Raw genomic sequence first — 22,208 nt, 5'->3', positions numbered from 1 at the left:
AATAGGTGGACTCAGCAGGCACCAGAGGCCCACTAGAGTAAATCTCCCTCTGTTGGATCAGCCCCCACACTACAGCTCATCTGCTGTAGCCACAGCCAGTCCTCATAGCCAGTCACCCTGAGGGTCAGTCTCACCCACTGATGTGCCAACAGCAATCAAGGTGCAACTACAAAAGGGGGGTACACACAACCCACACAAAGGGACACCCCTGGACCACCTGCTCAAGTGACCAGGGAGTCTGCACCACTGGGCCCCACAGACCACCTGCTACATAAGGCCGCCCTGCCAAGACTGGAAGACATAGCAGGTCTACCTAATGCATAGAAGCACCCACAGGAGGCAGCCAAAATGAGAAAACAGAAATGTCCCAAATGAATGAACAGGACAAAATTCCAGAAAAACTACTAAACAAAATGGAAGCAAGCAATTTACCATACATAGAGTTCAAAACACTCGTTTTAAGGATGTTCAATGAATTTAAGAGAAGAATTGATGAAATTAGTGAGAACTTACACAAAGAGATAGAAATCATAAAAAAGAACCACTCAGAAATGAAAAATATAATAACTGAAAAGAATACATTAGGTGGAATCAATAGCAGATTAGATGAAGCAGAGGATTAAATCAGGAGTTTGGAAGAGATGGTAGCAGAAAACACTCAATCAGAACAACAACAACAAAAAAGAATCCCCCCCAAATGAAGATAGTTTAAGGGAGCTCTGGGACAACTTCAAACATAACAATATTCATGTCATAGGGGTACCAGAAAGAGAAGAGAGCATTTGAAGAAGTAATGACAGAAAGCTTCCCTAACCTGGTGAAAGAAATAGACATACAAGTCCAAGAAACATAGAGAGTCCCAAACAAGATGAACCCAAAGAGGCTCACACCAAGACACATCATAATTAAAATTCCAAGGTGGATCCAGAGGATCTTAAAAGCAGCAAGAGAAAAGCAATTACCTACAAGGGAGCTCACATAAGACTGTCAGTTGATTTTTCAACAGGAACTTTGCCGGCCAGAAAGGATTGGCACAAAATATTCAGTGATGAAAAGCAAGGACTTACAGCCAAGATTACTCTACCCAGCAAGGCTATCATTTAGAATCAAAGGGCAGGTAAAGACCTCCCCAGACAAGAAAAAGCTAAATGAGCTTGTCAAACCAGTATGACAAGAAATATTAAAGGGACTTCTTTGAGAAGAAGAAAAAAATACATATGAATAATAAAATGGCAATAACCACACACCTATCAAGAATTACTTTAAATGTAACTAGATTAAATGCTTCAATCAAAGGACAAAGGGTGGCTGCATGGAGAAGAAAATGACTCATACATATGCTGCCTACAAGAGACCCACTTCAGATCAAAGGACACACACAGACGGAAAGTAAAGGGAATGGAAAAAGATATTTCATGCAAATGGAAGTGAATAAAACTGGAGTAGCAATACTTACATCAAACAAAATGGACTTTAAAACAAAGGCTGTAACAAGAGACAAAGAAGGACATTTCATATACAATAGCCAAAATATTCAGGCAACCTAAATGTCCATCAGTAGACAAGTGGATAAAGAAAATGTGGTACATTTATACAATGGAATATTACTCAGCCATAAAAACTAATGAAATGTTACCATTGTCAACAACACAGATGGACCTAGAGGGTATTATGCTAAGTAATGAGACAGAGAAAGACAAATACCATATGATTTCACTTACATGTGGAATCTAAAAAGAAAATAAATGAACAATCAAAACAGAAACAAACTCATAGGTACAGAGAACAAAGTAATGGCTGCCAGATGGGAAGTGGATTCAGGGGTTGGATGAAAAAGGTAAAGGTATTAAAACGTACAAATTGGTAGTTACAAAATAGTCACAGGGATGTAAAGTACAGCATAGGGGATATAATTAATAATATTATAATAACTGTATAGGTGCCAGGTGGATAATAGACTTATTGGGGGGATCCCTTCATAAGTTTTATAAATGTCTAACTACTATTGTGTACACCTGAAATTAACATAATATTGAATGTCAACTGTAATTGAAAAATTTTAATAAATAAAACAAATGAAGTTAAAAGTCCACATTTCAGCCTTGTAAGGTGGATGACCTTCTTTGGAGATTTAGCTCCAATTCTACAAAGTCTAGTAAAGTGGACCCAGGATAGCTTAGAAAATAGAAAACCCCAAAATTCATTTTTATTCTACTAAAGATTTTTACTTATTATAGTTTCCTTGAGGAAGAATTGGTTCGGGCAAAAGAGCAACAGGCGTTTGCCTAATGGTCCGAAGTTTGACAGCCAAAAATAGACATAGGAGAAAAAAAAAAAAAAAAAAGCATGACTTTCAAATGTATGACTTTGAGATTTGGCTGAGGCCAAATTCAAGTTTACCTTTGCACTATTAAAAAAAAAAAAAAGTTTGCTAGGCAGATGGGCAAACAATAGAGTTTATCTTACTTAATGTCAAACTATCCAAGATCTTTTAGGCTCAAACTTGTTTAATCATAAATAATAAAGAAGAGCAAACACATCTAAAATATTACCTCATTTTCATAACCTGATCATTTTCTTTACCTATCAGTTGTGTTGCTGTGTTTTTAAAGTTACAAAAGTTTTAAAAGGTTACAAATTTATAAACACTTAAGAAACTTCTAGAGAAGTTATTAGATAGGTAGATGGAGAGAGTATGTATGCATGTATTTATTTTTATGCAGTCATTCCCCTTCACTGAGTATGAAGAAAATTTGTGGGACTATAAAAAATTTGTGGGACTGGTGATTCTCAGCTGGAGACATTTAACTGGGAAACATTTGGAAATGTATGAGGGCACTTTGGTTTCTCAGTGATGGAGGGGGTGCCAGGCAGTGACCACTGGCCTTCGGTGCCAGGAGCTAGGAATGTGAAACATCCTGCAAAGTGTGGGACTATCCTGCACAACGATGAATTATCCCACCCAACTGCCAAAGGTGCTGTGACCCTTAAGAAACACAAGGAACCTAGCTATTACAAGCAAATGAAGTTTGAAGTTCATTGCGAAGAAGTATGGAGGCAGAGGAATGTACAGGCTCTATGTGGACCCTGGAGCCACACATCTTGAGTTCATACTCAATTTCTGACTCTGACTTTGGCCATGTTAATTAAATGGTCTAAAACTCAGTTGCCCCATCTGTAAAATGGGCATGCTAGTAATACCTGCTTCATAGAATTTTATTGTAAGAATTAAACAAGTTAAAATATATAAAGTGCATGACAAATGGTAAGCTCTCAAAGTTGACTGTTACTATTACAAGTTCATTCAAATCCTTCATTTTCCATTAATTAGAATTGATGAAAAGATGTACAAACATTTTTTTTTAAAACCGAAAGCTTCTAAATTTAAAAATCTTCAGTCTGGAATCCATTATGTGTTATAAGATATTTCTTAATGATGACAGTCATAATGTAAGCATCATGTAAGCTCTCAGTCACTAAATATATTCAGACGAAGCAGTTGGAGAAGGTTAAGAATGGGAGCAAGAAGCATTCTCAGTATGAAGAAAATTTGTGGGACTATAAAAAAGGAAGAGTGTGAGGGGACAGTCTGCAGGGTGAAGAGGTCTGACCAAACTATCACCATGTTTGCACAGTGGTGATCATACTTGATGAGATGCAACCAAGAAGAGATTTTTATTGACGTGAGACCATGAAGAAAAGCCAAATCCAATCACAGTCGAGTTGGAGGACATTCACGGAACACTTTCACTTTCATGAGTTCTATAAGCCTGGAGACTACCAGTGCAGTCCTGGAACATTCTGAATAGTTAAATGCTTCTTTCTGTAAAAGAGGAGACTTCTCCCTGTGCAGCTAAATCTTAGATTTGCTGTTTGCACACAGAGAATCTCATTTATGTAACACTTATTTTTAACTATAAATCAGAGTCCTGAACACATCAAGGAAAAGCCAGTGAAAGCCAGTTTCACTTCTACTAAGGATTTCTAAGCCCAAACGTGAACATTTAACTAATCCTAGTGTTTTATACATTTTTTAAAAAGCCCTGAATCCAAACAACAATGAGGTTAGTGTCTGTGGGAAGAGTAGGATAGCTCATCACAGGTGGATATAACACATTTTTCATGAGTACAAATTAAGCAGCCTGAAACAAAAGGAACTAAAAAGATCAAAGAATACCCGTCACCCCTTCGATTTCTCAAATCTAAGTTCTGTCAACTGTCAGATGTTTTATGTGATGATTCAAATGATCAAATGCCTTAATCACAAATAGAATCAAGTAATATCACAATGAGTAGGAGACGTCCAAAATTAGCAGTAATAGTACTATGCTGATTCATAAGACATCTTACTGGCACTACTGTGAATGTTTCTCCAATCTTCGTTTCCAGCGTTGTCCTCCCTTGGGCTCCAGTCTTAATGTTTCTGAGAGTTAGTAGATATTGCCACTTATATACAAAAATTCTACTCTAAAATTCGTACACGTTCCCCTTAGATCTCACATCCAAACCATCAACAAATCTGGTCTCTTTACAAAATACATGCCAACTTCTGACCACTTCTCTCTGCCTCCTTCTTGGTCCACGCTGCCATCAGGTCTTCCTGGATTGTTGTGGCAACCACCTCCCTGGCCTCCGTGCTTCCACCTCATCCCACTTCACTCTTCTGAACACAGCAGCCAGTGTGGTGCTTTTAAAATGTAAATCAGATCCTGACACATCTCTGCACAAAATGTTCCAGTGGCTTCTCATCTCAGAATAAAGCCAGACTTCTTAGGATCTAGAAAGTCCTACCCAATGAGCCTCTAACCTCGTCTCATCCTCTTCTTTTCTTCATTCCCTCTTCTTGTTGCTCCCTCTGGCTGGAATGCTTACCTCAGACACCTGCATAATTGGCTCCCTCCCCTCCCTCAGGTCTTTACTTAAGTGACTTCTCAATGAGGACTTTTTTGACCACCCTAAATGCGCCTTATTCCCCTTTCCCACTTTATTTTTCTCCGTAACAACTTATCCTTGACATAAACTGCAATGTACTTATTCATCACTGATTTCTTTGACTCTCCACACCGGAAAGTGTGGGGAAAGGGATGTTAATCTGTTTTGTTCACTGATGGATCCCCAGTGCCTAGAACAAAGCCTGTTACACAAGCATCATTAAGTGAATAGTTTTTGAATGAATCCAAAAATCTCTGACTCTTCCAAAACCAGCCTCTAATACGAGCTACCCTATTTTTCCTGAAAGTCCTCAGTCTGTCACTAGGACATCTGATGATTTGCTCCATTCTTTCAATTCCAGGGTGTTATTGGAATCTGTCCCCCTCTTTTTTATTTCCACTGCTATGACCCTCATTAATGACAGTATAGGTTGGAATCAGACAGACTTCGGTTTGAATCCCATCTCCACCATTTACTAGTTATAAGTTCTTGGGCAAGTTCATTTGCGGTGGGGGAGGTCTGTTTTTCATTAGTAAGAGTGGTGCCTACTTTATTGGGTGGTTGTTAGTATTAAATGAGATAATGTGTTTAAAGCATGTATTTGCACCTGACATATATTAATAGTAAGTGATGGATCTATTTCCTCATGCCTAATCCATGGCAATAGATTTCTCATTTATATCCCTTCTCTTTGTTTCATTCCTTTTTTAATATATCATACAATTACTACCAAAAATATATTCTGAAAGTACTGCTTTGGTCATGCTACTCAGCAACTTTCAAAATCTTCCTACAGAGAAAAGGAATCACAAGTTGAGTGCCTACTACGCTTCAGGTGCTATTATACACATTTTATAAAGTAATAAAGCTGAACCATTTATCTAGTATTCAAAGCCCACCCTGGTCTGCCTCTCCTCTGCTTAGCTGTGACACAAAATTTTATGTGTCAATTTTGTTAGCACAGTACTCAGATATTTGGTAAGCACCAGTCTAGAAATCACTGTGAAGGTGAGTTTTAGGTGAGATACACATTTAAATCAACAGACATAGGATTACCCTCCATAAAGTAGGTGGACCTCATCCAATCTATTGAAGGTCTTAAGAGAAAAAGACAGCGTCCTCAAGGAAGAAAGAATTCTGCCTCAAGACTGCCTTCAGACTTGAGTTGCAACATCAACTCTTCCCTGGATCTCAGGTCTGCCGGCCTGCCCTGCACACCTGCAGACTTCAGACGTGCCAGCCCCCACAATCATGTGAGCCAATTTCTTAAAACAATGTCTCTCTCTCTCTCTCTGTCTCTGTCTCTCTCGCTCTCGCTCTCATTCTCTCGCTCTCTCTGTCTCTCTCTGTCTTTCTCTCTCCCTTCTTCCCTCCCTCCCCCTCCTCTCCACACACATCCTATAGGTTCTTTTCTCTGGGGAAAAAAAAATCTTCATACACTAGCCATAGCAAGACCTATCAAAATCTTAGCAGTCCCACATGGTCCATCTCCTCCCTAATTTGTGACCACTCCAGCCAGAGTAGTTTATTATTCACTGTGGATTCCTTGAACTCTTCATTTGCACTTGCACTTTGCCTTCATTTGCACTTCATTAACACACTTCTATGCGTTGCAGTGATTTGTATTTGTAATAATTTTCTTCAAGGAATTGTGCTATCCCGCTTCTGCCATGGAGTTATCTAGGGAAAGCTACTTAACATCTCTGAGCCTCTCTTACCTCACAGTAAAACAAGGATAATACTTTTCTTATTGAATTGACGTATAGGAAATATACATGCTCGTTGTGAAAAAAAAATTACATAGTGTGAAAATTGTACTGAATTCCACTAATTTCCAGGGAAGCTTGTTTGGCAATGAAATAAGCCATAGTTTGTCTTGTCAGGCTCAGGATTGACGACAGATCTACAGGGTTAGGTGGTAACTGAGAATCTCTGAGCACAACCAATGTGTGATGCTAAGAATGAGCACACGTGGATGTCAGTGTGTGAGGCAGAACCAGAACTAAAAGATCAGTCCAAGACCAACAGAGCCGACTGGACTCAATTAAGATCCAAGGCACCCCTGCTCTGGGAGAGTGCAAACAATCCCCCGTATGTCAAGTAGGTGGGGCGCTCAGGTCAGGGAACTCCAACCTTCTCCTTCAGTAAGTAAACCCCAGAATTGTATCTGTACATATGGACAATTGGAATGATTCCATCCCCCAGACTCCTTTGCATCTGAGTGTTACGTGGTCTTGGGATGCAAGCAGAGTGACATATACAACTTTGGGGCTATAACTTTAAAGGGAAGGGTCATGTGTTCCACTTTCTTTTCTCCATTTTTGCCCCCTTTTTCCGCCTCCCCTCGCCCCACACACACACACTCCAGTTCAAGCCATTGTTTCTCAGTTTAGTTGTGTAGGACACAGCTCCCTGGCCCATGCTGGCACTAAGAGCCTTGCGCTCCTACCACTGAAGCAGTCGGTCCCCGGTTGGTGATGGGTGGGCAGTTCACAGCAGCTCATAGGCAGCCCAGCTCCAGGGAGAGCCGTTGTTCACAATCTTAGCTGTAGAGGGCGCAGCTCACTGGCCCCTGTGGGAATCGAACCCATGACCTCGGTGTTAAGAGCCACTGGGCAGACCCTGGCGTGCAGATTTCTGATAAGTGACAGGTCCTACTGTCAGGATTCTGCAGCAAAAGTCATAAGGCTGGTGCATGCTACTAAAAAAGCAAGCACCTTCCATTCCAGACTGTGGCTCTAGCATTTCCCTGCTGAAGTAGGGATGTTTTTTAGGGTGGAGCCAAGGCTTAGCTTTGGAGATAAGCGTCATTTGGTAGGTAGAGCTTGACCCCTCACCTTAAAGAGGAATCCGGGAAGGGGTTCTCAACTGTAAAATAGGTTTCTGGGGTGGCTTTTACTATCCCCTGTCTCGTGCTTTCCATAATTATGAGTATTCGAATTCTTCCCTTGAGGTTTTAGAAGTGAGCATGTCATTATCATAGCCATTGGCAGTTTGATGGGTATGTTCTGTTATTTCTTCTGTGCATTTAGTACTTTTAGCAGAAATGCACACCAAGATTTGCTATATATAATCCTGATCAGGATAATCAAAAGCTGGAGCCATGTGAGTCTTTATTTTTCTTTCACTTTGATTTATGTCTATTATGTTCTTTGAAATACAGCTACTCCTATTTATTACTGCTAATTCTTTGGCATAATCCTCCCAAAGGATATGTATCATTTTCCTTTTTTTCCCGCATGTACATGCATATTAAAAATCTTCCCTGTAAGTGGGGAAATTTATAGCAAACAAAAAGTGCTGCCTCAGTACAAGTTTTCAGAGAAAGCCTGAAGGAATGGAAGCAAGTACATTTAGCCAAGCCAAGCAACAGCACAGCGAAAATTCTGGGGAGGAAAAGGGGAAGACATGACTAGGAAAATGTAGGCTGCAATAAATGGGCAGGCTCAAAACGATAGCTCTTGACATGACTGTGATACAAAATTTATCTTTAATAATCGAATGTCTCATTTGCATAAGGACTTATTATGTATCAGACACTGTTGTGAGCACATTGCACTTACCATCTGACTTAGTCCTCACACCAACACTATGAGGTGGGCACTGTCATTATTCACATTTGCAACAGGGTGAAACTGTGCCCAAATCACACCATTTATAAGTAGTAGATCAAGTATTCAAATTTAGTCTGTTTGACTCCAAAGCTCAATTATTTCATTTCTTCCACAAATGTTAATTAGGTACCTATTCTGAGCCAGGCATTGGTAAACAAGGCAGACTATGGTCTCTGTCCACATGACATTTACGATCTAATATTAAAGATAGATATTAATAATTTATTTTAATTAAATTGTGATACACACCATATACAAATATTAGAAGATAGTCACTGATATGTTCCTAACTTTTAGACAATGCCTGTGTTAGATGTGCAGTAAACATTGGTTAAATATTGAATAAGGTTGCTGTGAACGTAAATAATGGTGGACTTAGCCCAGTGTTGGTAGGGGACAGAGAAGGTTTTTCTGAGGAGGTGACACTGAAGCGGAGACTGGAAGGATAATTGGAGCTGACTGGGAGTTAGGAGAAAATTGCAGGAAAGAGTGTTTTAAGCTGCCTCCCTACAATACTTGATTCAGGGAAGAACCTTGGTAGGTAGAAAGGATAGAAAGTCACCAATGAAGTTCAAGTATGCAGGGTGGGTGAGTGTAAGTGAGAGGCTTACAACCAACCGTGGAGGTAAGAAGGGTTATGATCACCCAAGGTCATTGAGCCATAAAGAGATTTTGATCTTGATTCTAAGAGCAATGAGTTGCCAGGAAAAGGCTTAAATGGCTTAAATAAGGAGAATGTCATCAACAAATTTCTACTGATTAAACATCAGTTAGGAATCGATTACAACAGTCCAGACTTGGGCCAGGATGATGGCAGTGGAGAAAGGATGAAGTGAACAGATACTTAGGAGGTGGTTGCCTGAATATGAAGGATAAGAGAGGGGAGTGCATCAGTCAGGGGGCCTGTATTAGTTATCTACTGCTGTGTAACAAATTGTCCAAAACAACAAACATTTATTGTCTCACACAATGTCTTTAAAGGTCAAGAATTTGGGAGCAGCTTATCTAGGTAGTTCTGGCTCAGTCTCTCATGAGGTTGTAATCAAGCTTTTGGCAGATGTTCCGGTCTTCTAAGTTTTGACTGGGGCTGGAGGATGTGCTTTCAGTCTCACTCGCATGGTGGTTTGCAGGCCTCAGTTCCTTACCACGTGGGTGATGCTTGCCATGGAGGCTGGCTTCCCCCAAGGAGGGAGAGAGAGAGAGAGAGAGAGAGAGAGAGAGAGAGAGAGAGAGAGAGAGAGAGAGAAGAGAGAGAGAGAGAATGCAAGCGACCAAGAGGAAGCGATAGTATTTCGTAGGGTCTAATCCCAGAAGTGACACACCACCCATTTCTGCCATATTCTCCCGGGAGGGTACAACACAAGGACATGCATACTAAGAGGCAATGCTCATCAGGGGCCACCTTGGAGGCTGGTTACCTTCAGGCTGGTTACCTTCATGCCCATATAAAAAAGATGGCACTTTCAAATTAGGATAATTTGAGAAGGTGTGTGTGTGTGTGTGTGTGTGTGTGTGTGTGTGTGTGTGTGTGTGTGTGTTATGTGTGTAGTTGGTTTTCTTACAAAGGGACAATTTACAAAGATGTGTGCAGGGAGTAGGGAGGCCACACAAGTGCCCAGAACTAGAAACAGTAGAGCTGTTATCACCACTATGCTCAAAAGGATAAGAGAAGGGAGAGGTTACTAGAACTCTGAAGGAGATAGAATCATGGAGAGCAGGCACACCTTGAGAGGAAGACACAGCCAGCGATACACAAGGACATTCAAGAACTGATTGTTAGCATCTTTTCCCAGCTCTGCATTCAATGATGTCACCTCGTAGCCACACAGGTCATTCGGCATTATACCACAGAAATCAGCAAATAGTGCAAATCAGAAGTTTTTTTCTTTCCTTTCTCCCTTCTTTCCTTCCTTCCATTTTATTTATATGCACACTGATGAACATAGCCAGCCTAATACAACCTGTCTAAACAGAAGGAGGACCAAACTCAAGCAGGAATCCAGAGAGCACAGGAACCTCTTGACTTGTTCTATTCAAACCATCGCATGGGGGAGACAGCAGATGATAGAGGACAGAGAGTGGACCCAGCATAGCATGGCTGCCTATCAGGCATGATTTGTCTGGTTTCTTCTGTGAGCAACTGTGTGGACAGTAATTCAAATTACTGGGAGAGAAATAGACCAAGTATCATTTGTCACAATATATCTTAATTATGCTTTCCTACCCATCCTGTCACTCCTGATTTCCCACATCTATGGAGGTAACTTTGACAGACGATTGAAAACATTAAATTTTGTAGTAAGGTCAGTGAGAATTTCTCTTTGTCTGTCTGCTTTTATTTTTAAATTTTGTGAACTCTAGAAACTAGATCTAAGTTAAGAGAGAATTTACTAGAGAAACATGAAAGAACCTGGAGAATCAAAAGAGGAGCTGAAGAACAAGACTCACAAGGGTTAAAACCAGAGTATCTCTGGATAATCCAAGTGGTGGGAAGTAATCAATGGTTTCCTCAATGCATCACTATTGAAATGAATCCTCTTCCATTTCCTTTAGTCCTTGAGTTACTTTGCTCAAGATGCACTGTCTTAGAATAAAAAATGATTGGTCAAGTTTGGTCAATGACTACTCTTGCCAGAAGGCAGGGTTCCTTGACTTCTCCCATTGGGACTGTCACAGTAAGGAGCCAGTAATTCCCAACAAGGAATTCAGAGTGCTCTCAAGAACAGGAGTGTGAATGAGTGCTGGGAAGCTAAGGCAGCAAATGTCTACTGCGTTCTGGGACATGACCTTGCTCCAGGGTCCCTCCTGAGTTGTGGGGCAGGAAGTGATTGGGAATTAATTATTCTTTAAAAAATCTCTAGGCATAATGTGAATAGTGCAGAAAGCCACCCTATTTGACATTGAGAGAATTAACATTGAAAAAAATCACAGGTATATAAATAAATATTGGAACTAAAGTAAATAGCAAACTGAAGGAAAAGCTGAAATGTGCTGATGTTTTAAAAAGAAGATCAAATATCACTGTTGTCCCAAACCTGATGAACAGATTAATATGTTCCAGTAACATTTGGAGTAAGAGGAAATTTTAGAGTTAAAATGGAGTCAGGCTGTAACTATTATGAGTTTGCAGGAGACTTCCTGGTATACCTCACTTGTAAATATGAGTTAAGAGGAAATACTTGATGTCGAAGAGCCTCCTGCTCTCTTCTCCACTCCTCCAAGCGTTGCGTCTTTCAGGACCCAGCACATGTCTTCTCCTCTCAGAGCCGTTCTGGACCAGCTCAATCCAGCCCAAACCACAATTAAACAGCGTTTCTTGTCCCATGCATTGGCACTTCCCTAACGTCCCCTTAGTTACACATCTTCTGATATGTGCATCCTAATTCTTATCTAGGGTCCAGGAACATCGGAGGCAGGATCTCTGTCAGATGATAAGTTGGCTGTTGGAGGTTTAATGTAATTTTCAAAAAGCTTGGTCTTTCTTCCCTTTTTCAATTCCTCTTCTGCCTGAACCTTGAAAATATGAACCTTAACAAGGATTTGCCCCTCCTCCCTTCATTTTTCTATCTCACAATAGTCTTGAGAGAATTAGTGAGAGTATATATGCAACAGCCCAGGCAAGACTTACACTCAGATCTTTTAATTTAGTTAATGCTCTTTCCCCTGTCAGCCAAGATCTCTCACGCACATAGTAAGATCCTTGTAATGGTTAATAATGTTGATATTTGTCTCATGCTACATGTTCTTCCTCAATGATCTCATTCACTTGGGCAGTTTCTGCTGTGATCTTTAAGGGGATGACTCTCCATCTGCCTCCAATTGACTCATCTCCCAAGCCCCAGGCCCATATTTCCAACTGGATGGTCTGCAAACATCTCAGACTCATACATCCTGAATTGAACTCATCCTTCCATACAAACCTAGTCCTTTTTTATGGAAGCACTAAGCACAAGTCCTAACTGGGCTAGATGTGACTTATGCTTGAAATCTCAGAAACATTTGAGCTCCAGCATCTCCCTCTCACTCTCTCCCACCCAAGATCCTGGTTGAGTGTCCCACTGTATTCCAAATGTTCCATTTTCTCTGCAGCCCCATGTCTGACCTTCATTAAATCTCAGCTCAAACCTTGTAAGAATGTCCTGACTAGTCTCTGTGTCTCATGCTCTACTCCATCACTAGTGTTCTTTTCCTAAAACACTAATAAGATCTTATCAAACTCCACACACCAAAGTTTTTGGTTTCCCTGCTGTTGCATGTAAATAATCCAAGCTGTCCACAATTTGCAGCCCCAACCAAACTTTCTGGCCTCATCTTCACAATCCCCAAACCTAATGCCACCCACTTATTTCCGGTTCCCAGAATATGCCCTCCACTGTCACACAATTAACTTGGTTGAAATGGTTTCCTTTGCTTTGATTGTCTGGCCACCAGGATCTTTCTAACCTTGCATTTTTCAAGACATCTTACTAATTTTACCAGTTAAAATTACTTGTTCCTTCAAGTAATAACTACCCGTTATAGAAAACTGAATGTGTGCTGTGGGATTTATACACATTATCACATTTAATCTTCACCATCACTGAGCAAGTTAGTCATCAACCTGTGATCCCTTATCCCAAAGCCATGAGGCCAGCTGTGCTTACAAATTCAGAATGTCTTGGTTTTTAGAAAGGTAATCAAATAGAATGTGTCTCAGTTTCCTCATCCATAAAATGGGATAAATGCTAGCACAGTGCCTCCCTCATGGAATTGTTGTGAAACAGGCAGTGTGTTTCTTAAGAGAAGGGCCTAGTGAAATGTCCTTATTAAATGCATTTTGGGGGTTCATTTGCTTGACTGTCATAAATAGTACATAATAGCTTCTGAACAATACCTCACTAGAAAAATAAATGGATCTAACTTTTACCGTTACCTAATTTGTATCAGGAAAGTAATTTGGATGGATATAAGAGTCCTCATTTCGTTGGATGTGGTGTTTCTTTTTCTTTGTTTACTTTCACTTCCTTCTGCTATTTGCCACACCCATTACTCAGCGTTTCCTATCAAAGTCACAGGCCTGTTGCAGTAAAAACTTTCTTAAGTTTTCTGGTCTATTTTAATATTAATTCATAATTTTCTCTGGCAAATAAAAAAATATGCTAAATAATTATTCCCTTCATAGAAATTATGCTAACTTTTACAAATTCAGTGTACACATGACTAACAAACTCATTTCCTTTACTTTTCCATGGGCCTGGTTGCAGAAAAAATCAAGACCTGGGTTTACTTAGTTTTCTATTACATTTGAAGAAACAAAGGACCAGGGAGGTGGAGTAAGCTGCGTCAGCTCACCCAGCTAGTTAGTGACACAACACCAGCTAGATCCTAGCTGCCCCATCCCACTTGCACCCGTCCCTTCTCCATCCCCAGGCAACCACTGATGTACATTCTGTCACTATTGATTATTTTTCTAGAATTTCATAGAAATTGAATCATATAGTATGTGTTTGTTTTGCATCTGGCTTCTTTTACTCAACATAATGTTTTTGAGAGTCATCCACATTTTTGCATGTATTAGAAGAGTGTTCTTTTTATTGTTGAGTAGTGTTTCATTACAAAGATATAATCCCAAAATTTATGTATCCATTCTTTTGCTGACGGACATTTGGATTATTTCCAGGTTTTGACTATTTAGAAGAAAACTCTATGAACATCCTTGTATATGGCTTTTTGACTACATATATAATTTGTTTTCATTCACCTTGGGTAAATACTTATGAGTAGTTTTGATGGGTCATAAGACAGGTATATATTTCATTTTATGAAAAATTACCAGTTGCTTCACATCTTCACCCAAAATTGGGGTTGTAAGTTGTATTAGTCAGGGTTCTTCAGAGAAACAGAGACAATAGGATATAAAAGGAGGTTTATAACGAGGAATTGGTCCATGTGATTATGCAGGCTGAGAAGTCCCAGGATCTGCAAGCTGGAGTGTGAGGCCTGAGGCCTGAGAACCAAGGGAGCAAATAATGTAAATTCCAGTCCAAGGGCCTTAGAACATGAGGAGATGTTCCAGCTCAAACAGTGAGACAGAAAAAGGTGGGAACTCCTCCTTCCTCCATATTTTGTTCTGTTCAGGCCCTCAACAGATCGGACAATGCCCACCCACATCGGGAGGGCAATTTAGAGAGTCAATTCAAATACTAATCTCATCTGGCAACATCCTTACAGAAATACTCAGAAATGATGTTCAACTAAATACCTGGCCATCCCCTGATCAAGTCAAATTGATGCATACATTCAACTATCACATTATTCTTTTAAATTTTAGTCTTTCTAGTGAGCGTGAAGTTGTATTTGTTGTGATTTTAATTTGTATTTTCTTTCTTTCTCTTTTTTTTAAACTAAAGTTTATGGGGGTGACACTTGTTAGTAAAGTTACATAGATTTCAGACGTACAATTCTGTATTACATCATCTATAAATCCCATTGTGTGTTCACCACCCAGAGTCAGTTCTCCTTCCATCACCATATATTTGATCATTTTGCATTTTCCTGATGACAATTTTGTGTTTCCCTGATGAGTTTTCATGTAATCATTGGCCATTCTCTATATGTCATTTTGTGAGGTATCTTTTCAAATCTTTTCTCTATTTTTAATTGAGCTGTGTTTGTCTTTTTCTTTTTCCTTTTTTTTAATTAAAGTTTATTGGGGTGACAATTGTTAGTAAAGTTGTCTTTGTCTTTTTAAGTTGTAAAAGTCATTTACATATCCTGAATATATAAGTCTTTTGTCAGATATATCTGTTACAGATATATCTTCCAATCTGTCGCTTACATTTTTATATTATTAGAGATGTCATTAGAGGGGCTAATTCTTTTTATTTTAATGAAGTCTAATTTATGATTATTTTCTTTTATGGATTGTATTATATATTCTATCAAAAATGTCATTTTTTAAATGTACCCCAATGTCATAAAGATTTTCTCCTATTTTTTCCAGAAGCTTTATTGTTTTAGCTTTTATACTTATGTTTATGACCCATTTTGTTTATTTTTGTGTGGTGTGAAGTGAGAGTTGAGGTTCATTATTTTCCATATAGATTTCTTGTTGTTCCAGCACCATTTTTTGAAAAGACTATATTTTCCCATTAAATTACCTTTGTACCATTGTCAAAAATCAATTGATCACAAATGCAGATCTCTATTTCTGTACTCTATTCTATTCTGTTGGTCTACATGTCTAATGTTATGAAAAACTGCACTGTCATAATTACTGATAGCTCTACAGTAAGGCTTTAAATCAGGTAGAGTAATTTCTCCAATTTTTTCTCTTCTTTTTTCTTTTTTTAATCCAACTTTTTCTTTTTCAAAATTATTTTGGCTGTTCTTGGTCCTTTTATAATCAGCTTGTCAATTTTTACAAAAAAGCATGTTGGAATTTTGATTGGAATTGCATTGAATTTATAGATCAATTTGATGAGAATTGACATCTTAACAATATAGTCTTCTAATCTATTAACATGGTGTAGTTCACCATTTATTTAGACTTTTAAATTCTCTCAGTAGTATTTTGTATTTTGCAGTGTACATGCTTTGTTCATGCTTAATTTCCATAAGTATTACATTTTTTTATGTTATAAATAGAATTTTAACACAATTTTCTAATTCTTCATTTCATTATTTAGAAATACTAATTGATTTTTGTATATTCTTTTCTTATATCTTGAGCACTTATGAGTTCTAGTAGCTTTTTTCTGGTTTTCATGATTTTCTATGAATATAATAATTTCATGTGTGAATAAAACCAGCTTTACTTCTCCATTTTTTATTTATATGCCTTCTCTTTCTCTTTCTTTCCTTTTTTCCCCCCTTATTGTCCTGTCAGGATCTCTAGTACAATGTCGATTAGAAATGGTGAGAATGAACAAATTTGCTGTATTGCTAATTCTAGGAAAAAAATATTCACTCTTTCGACATAAAGGATGATCTTATCCCTAAGATTTTTTTTGTTTTGTTTTATAGATGTCCTTTATTAAATTGAAAAAGTTACCTTGTATTTCAAGTTTCTTGACAGATATCATAAAAATTCACTCTCCGATATGGTCAGTGATACTGATCAATGTTCAAATGTTAACCAACTTTTTCATTCCTGCAATAAACCCTCACTTGTTCATGATGTATTATCCTTTTTATATTTTGCTGAATTTAATTTGCCAAAATTTTGTTTGGGATTTTTTCATCCATGCTTACGAAGAATATCAGTCTGTAATATTCCCTTCTTGTAACATCTATGCCTAGTTTTGGTGTCAGGTTAATATTGGCTTCATACAATTAGTTGGAAAGTATTCTTTCCTCCTGTGTTTTCTGAAATAGTTTTTGAGGGATTTGTATTATTTCTTCCTTAAATGCCTGGTAGATTCCACCATCGAAGTCATCTGGGTCTGGAGGTTTTGTTTTTTCGTTTTTTAGGGTTTTTTGTTTTGTTTTGTTTGTTTGTTTTTGGTGCCAGGGTTTTAAATTACTAATTCAAGTTCTTTAGTAGGTATAAGATTATTTGGATTTTCTATTTCTTCTTATGATAGTTTGGTAAATTGTGTCTCACTAGGAAATTGTCTATTTCATCTAAGTCCAATTTATAATATATCCTTATTATCTTCTAATGCCTGTAGATTTTATAGTTATGTTCCTTCTTTTATTCCTGATGTTGTTAATTTGTACCTTCTCTTTTTGCTCATTGATCTTCCCAAAGAATCAACTTTTCATTTTATTAATATTCTGTTTTTATCTGTTCTCTGTTTCACTTATTTCTGCTCTTATCTTTTTTATTTCTTTCTAATTGCTTACTTTGTGTTTGCTTTTCTATTCTTTTTCTGATTTCTTAAGGTCAAAACTTAAATAATTGATTTTAGACCTTTTCTCCTTTTCTAATACAAACATTTAAGGCTATAAATTTCAATCTAAGCATTGCTTTAGCAAAACAGATTTTGATATAATGTGTTTCCATTATCATTCAGTTCAAAATATTGTCTGATTCCCCTTGTGATTTCTTCTTTGACTTATGAGTTACTCAGATATGTGCTGTTTAATGTCAAAGTATTTGGCGTTTTTCTATTTATCTTATTGTTGTTATTTCTCATTTAATTCCATTGCGGTCAGAGAACATATTCTGTAAGATTTCAGTCTTTTGAGACTTATTTTATGGCCCAGGAAATGGTCTGTCTTGATGAACATTCCATATGCTGCAAAGATTATGTAGTCTGAAGTTACTGAGTGCATTGCTCTATAAATCTCAATCAGGTTATTGTGGTTGATAATTTTGCTCAGCTCTTCTATATCCTAACTGACTTTTTCGCTGTTTTTTCTATTAATTACTAAGAGAAGTATATTAATATCTCCAGCTATTATGGATTTATCCATAAACATAGCTGGAGATATTAATATATTTCTCCCTTTAGTTTTATCAGTTTTTGCTTCATGTATTTTGAAGCTCTACCTATATAATCATAACAACATATAATATACCATTATGAAATGTCCCTCTCTGCCTCTTATTAAATTTTCTTGAATTCTATTTTATCTTTTATTAATATAGTTTAGCTTTCTTATGCTTACAATTTACTAAATATGTCTTTTTTGATACTTTTACCCTATTAATGTCTGTGTATTTAAAGTGTATCTCTTGTAGACAGCAAATAATTGGGTCTAGCTTTTTTATCTAGCCTGACAATCTCCGCTGTTTGATTGGCATGCTTAGTCAATTTAAATTTAATGTAATTGTTGATCTGATTGGATTTTGGTCTACCATTTTGCTATTTGCTTTCTATTTGTCTCGTCTGTTTTTTTCCCCTCTGTTCCTCCTTTCTTATTTTCTTTTGTGTTCATCCATTATTTGTAGCATTCCATTTGAATTTTTGCATTGACTGTGTAGTTATATCTCTTGATAGTCTTCAGTGATTGCCCCAGGGATTACAATCTTTAACTTACCACACTATACTTAGAGTTCATGTTGAATTAACTCTAATATGAAATACAGGAACCCTGTAATATATGGTTCCACTTAACGTTTCACCCATTTGTATGCTAGTGATTGTGCATGTGTGTGTATGTGTGTTATAAACCAAATAGTACTAGATCCCAAGTTTTTTCTCTCTTATGCCTGATAGGTTGTGAGATATTCAGTTTCAAACAATGTTCTTAGTTATAATAGCTACCACCTGACCCAACAAAGTCAAAAACAGTTCTCATTGGGCTAAAAATGTCCTGCTTTATTCCATTATAAAAACTAGTGATGGTGAAACCTGGGCAGATCACTGAGGTTTATTCCCTGTCTCTAAACAAATATTTGCAACATTTAAATTTAAATTCCAAAGTTGAAAGAAAATTAGAAATTCTCTACTCAGCACCCTCATTTTGTACACAAAGAAGTGATAGCCAGGCATGGAAAGGGCTGACCTTAGATCACATGCATTCGTTCATTCATTAATTCACTCAAAATTTAAACATTTATTCTAAAAATACTTATTAAGTGTTTACCATATACCTGTCACTGAAAATTCAAAATGAGTAAGAACTAAAAATCATTGAATTGTATACTTAAAAAACAGGTGTGTGTTTTTCAGATAAATGATAGCTCAGATAAGATTTAGTCCTTTCCAAGGAGATCATAGTGTAATGGAAAGGTAGTACAAGCATAAACATTTGCAGTAAAATGTGAACATGTTATAACAGACCAGTATGCTTACCTACTTAACTTTGGAGTTACCCTGGGGCTCAGGCTTGGACTTCTTGTATTTTCTTTTTACCACCACTCCCTTCATGATCTCATTCAGTGTCATGGCTTTAAATATCAATTGTATGTTGATGACTCCAAAATTTTTATGTCCAGCAGATGTCTCTCTCAAATTCCAGACACAAACATCTAATTGACAATCTGACATCTCTTAAAGGTTAATTAGATTCTCAAACTCACCATGTCCGAAACCAAATTCCTAATCTTCCCCTTCAAATCTACTTCTTCCACAACCACCATCATCTCAATTCATTAACAGATCCACCTTTCCAGTTGCTCAAGCCAAAATCCTGGGAGTCCTTTGACTTGTTTCTTTCTCTCATTTAATTCACCATGAAATCTTACTGGCTCAACATATATCTAGAATGAGACCACTTCATACTACCTCCCCTGCTGCGATCCTGGCCCATCTTCTCTGGTCTAGATTATTGCCTTGTCCCTCAATAGTCCATATTCTATAAACCAGAGGAAACTTTAAAGTTGTAACTCAGATCAAGTCAGTTCTCTGATCAAATCTTCCAATGGTTTCCCACTCATTCCTCATAAAAGGTGAAGTCTTCACAATAGCCTCTAAGACCCTATAAAATCTGAGCCCCCATCTCCACTCTGTTAACTTTCTGATCTAGTCTCTACTACTATTCTTTCCACTTACTCTGTTCCATCCACATGGTCCTCTTCTATATTCCTCAAATATTATTGTCAAGCTCCTACTTCAGAGCCTTTGCACTCATTATTCCCTCTACTTGGATCTCTCTCCATCAGATATCCCCATTATCCTTCACCTCTTTCAAGTCTTTGCTCACATGTCACCTTCTCACTGAGGTCTTTCCTGATTACCCCATTTGTAAGCATCTCCCCCCACACACTGTTGCGCCCTTTCCCCTGGCACCTCCTATTACCCTTCCTGCTCTATTTTCTCCATAAGCACTTATCACCTTAAACATAGTCCATAAATAATTTACTTATTTTGTTCATTGACTGTTTATCCCCATTGGGCCAAAAGCTCTATGAGGGCTTGTCTCTGTTATTCACCACTGTTTTCTCAGCAACTAGATCAGTAGGCACGCAATAAAATACTCGAATGAGTGAATAAATGTGCCTTACAGTATTCTTAGAGAAAGAAAAGTGTGGGTTTTCTTCTGTGACCAGGTCAGGTTTGTTTGTTTGTTTGCTTTGGCATAAGAGTAGCTAAGATGAGGGCAAAGGTTACTGGGAAGAGTTAACTATGGAAGTGACACTTGAACTTAGTTGTGAAGAAGAATCAGGAATTTTCCAACAGCGAAGATAGTGAAGAGCAGTCCAAATAGAAGGAACAACACATGCAACCGCAGAATATTTTGCAAAAGCATGGCACAGTCGTAAAATGCCAGAGTCGAGTATTACATCAGAGAAGTGTGGAATAGGAAATGTAAATGCATGGGTCCAGAGAGGAAGGCTGGTAGTCTAGCAGAGCCAGCCATGAAAAGTGGAAACAGATTGGACCTGGCCTCCTGGTGCCTTGTCCCTGCTCCATACAGTCTACCTTTTCAATCTAAAACTTCTTTTTCTTTAAGATGTTGTAGGCCAATATCGTTACCACCAACATTTTTCTTTATCGGTAAATATTCATTTATTATCCCAGAATGTGAGATTTTAAGCAGGTAGTTTTAAAAATGTACACATTTTAAGAAGTAAAAAGCTGATAGAGTTTATATTTTGAAATAGATTATAGATTTTTGATTACTTGAATCCAAAAGACTAAAATAATTAAAACTTCCAAAGAAATGACAGCTGATGCCTCAACTTAGAGTCCAAACTCTGTAAGAAAATAATGCCAATGAAAATAATGTCAATGATATAAAACACAGAGGGCTGTAGAAACAGTTGTAAATTTGGGGGCATTAAAAATGTCCTTCAAATTTTTTAGCAATTGGCAATTATTAAACTGACATTAACATTGTATTAACTATTATATATTTGAACTGCTAAATTAAGCAATGAGGAGTAGGAAATTGTATGTGGCAAACTGATTATGGACTATAATATTGGTTTTTTTAATTCTTAAAAGTGATATTTCTTGTACTTCTCTTTAATTTGATTTGTAAAACTAAAGATACTGCACCTTTTTATTAACTTCAACAAAGTTAAGTATTAAATATTAAGACTAGGCAATGTACAGAACAATTATACATTCATTCATTCAACAAATATTTGACAACCCACTATTTCTCTTTGCTTAAAATAACCATAAGGAATACATTGATCTATACTGTGGAGAATAACCATTCAAATGAATCTATAAATTTACAGTCTTGTTTGATTGAAATGAAACAGTTGTGAGAATCCCTCAAAAGTCCCCTGGAAATGGTACCATTTCCATTGACTTGTACATACAACAACTGACTAAAATTTTTTGGAAGTTGTTTCTGCCTGTATTCACCTCCAAACAGAGATGTCACTAAGATTCCATATATTGGAGTGAACTCAGTTCCATCCAACACTTGGGAACCTGATACTACTATAATAAGACCCATTTTCTATGCATAAACATATATGTATAACATTTTAAAATTACATTCTATGCAATATGTAGCAAGAGCCAATAGATGTTCTGTCGCTTTGACCTAGTAATCCTGCTCCTGGGAACTTATCCAAAGGAATTAATCGCACAGAAGCAAAAATCTATATGCACAAAGATTTTTATTACAAGGCTATCTGTAAGAGCCTTGAATGGTTAAGTTTCTGCAACAGGAAAATCATTGAGAAGAACATAGTGCATCAAAAATATGTCATATTATGTGATAATTAAAAGCCAAAACCATGAATACTGCAGAAATGTCAAATATATTTTTTTTATAAACCTGAACTTAAAAGGCACTATTTTTTAAATGACATTTATATTGGGATTATAA

The 22,208-nt window shown here is 37.5% G+C and overlaps 2 long non-coding RNA genes across 3 annotated transcripts in view; one reads left to right on the top strand and one right to left on the bottom strand.

Annotated features, from left to right (window-relative positions):
- The window catches only part of LOC141571061 (uncharacterized), a 102,349-nt gene that overhangs the window by 11,052 nt on the left and 69,089 nt on the right, over window positions 1–22,208 (bottom strand). The window lies entirely within an intron of this gene.
- The window catches only part of LOC141571059 (uncharacterized), a 36,058-nt gene that overhangs the window by 10,662 nt on the left and 3,188 nt on the right, over window positions 1–22,208 (top strand). Inside the window, exon 3 of one of the 2 annotated variants that reach the window (XR_012495561.1) lies at window positions 758–1,897. The exons of the other annotated variant lie outside the window; for it this stretch is intronic. This is a non-coding gene — a long non-coding RNA (uncharacterized LOC141571059). Of the gene's footprint in view, window positions 1–757; window positions 1,898–22,208 lie in introns of those variants that run through there. 2 annotated transcript variants of the gene reach the window in all.

Source organism: Rhinolophus sinicus, linkage group LG04, assembly GCF_036562045.2.
Source record: "Rhinolophus sinicus isolate RSC01 linkage group LG04, ASM3656204v1, whole genome shotgun sequence".
Taxonomy (NCBI): Eukaryota; Metazoa; Chordata; class Mammalia; order Chiroptera; family Rhinolophidae; genus Rhinolophus; species Rhinolophus sinicus.
Note: the sequence above shows the minus strand (reverse complement) of the source record. Positions and strands in the feature narration are given on the sequence as shown.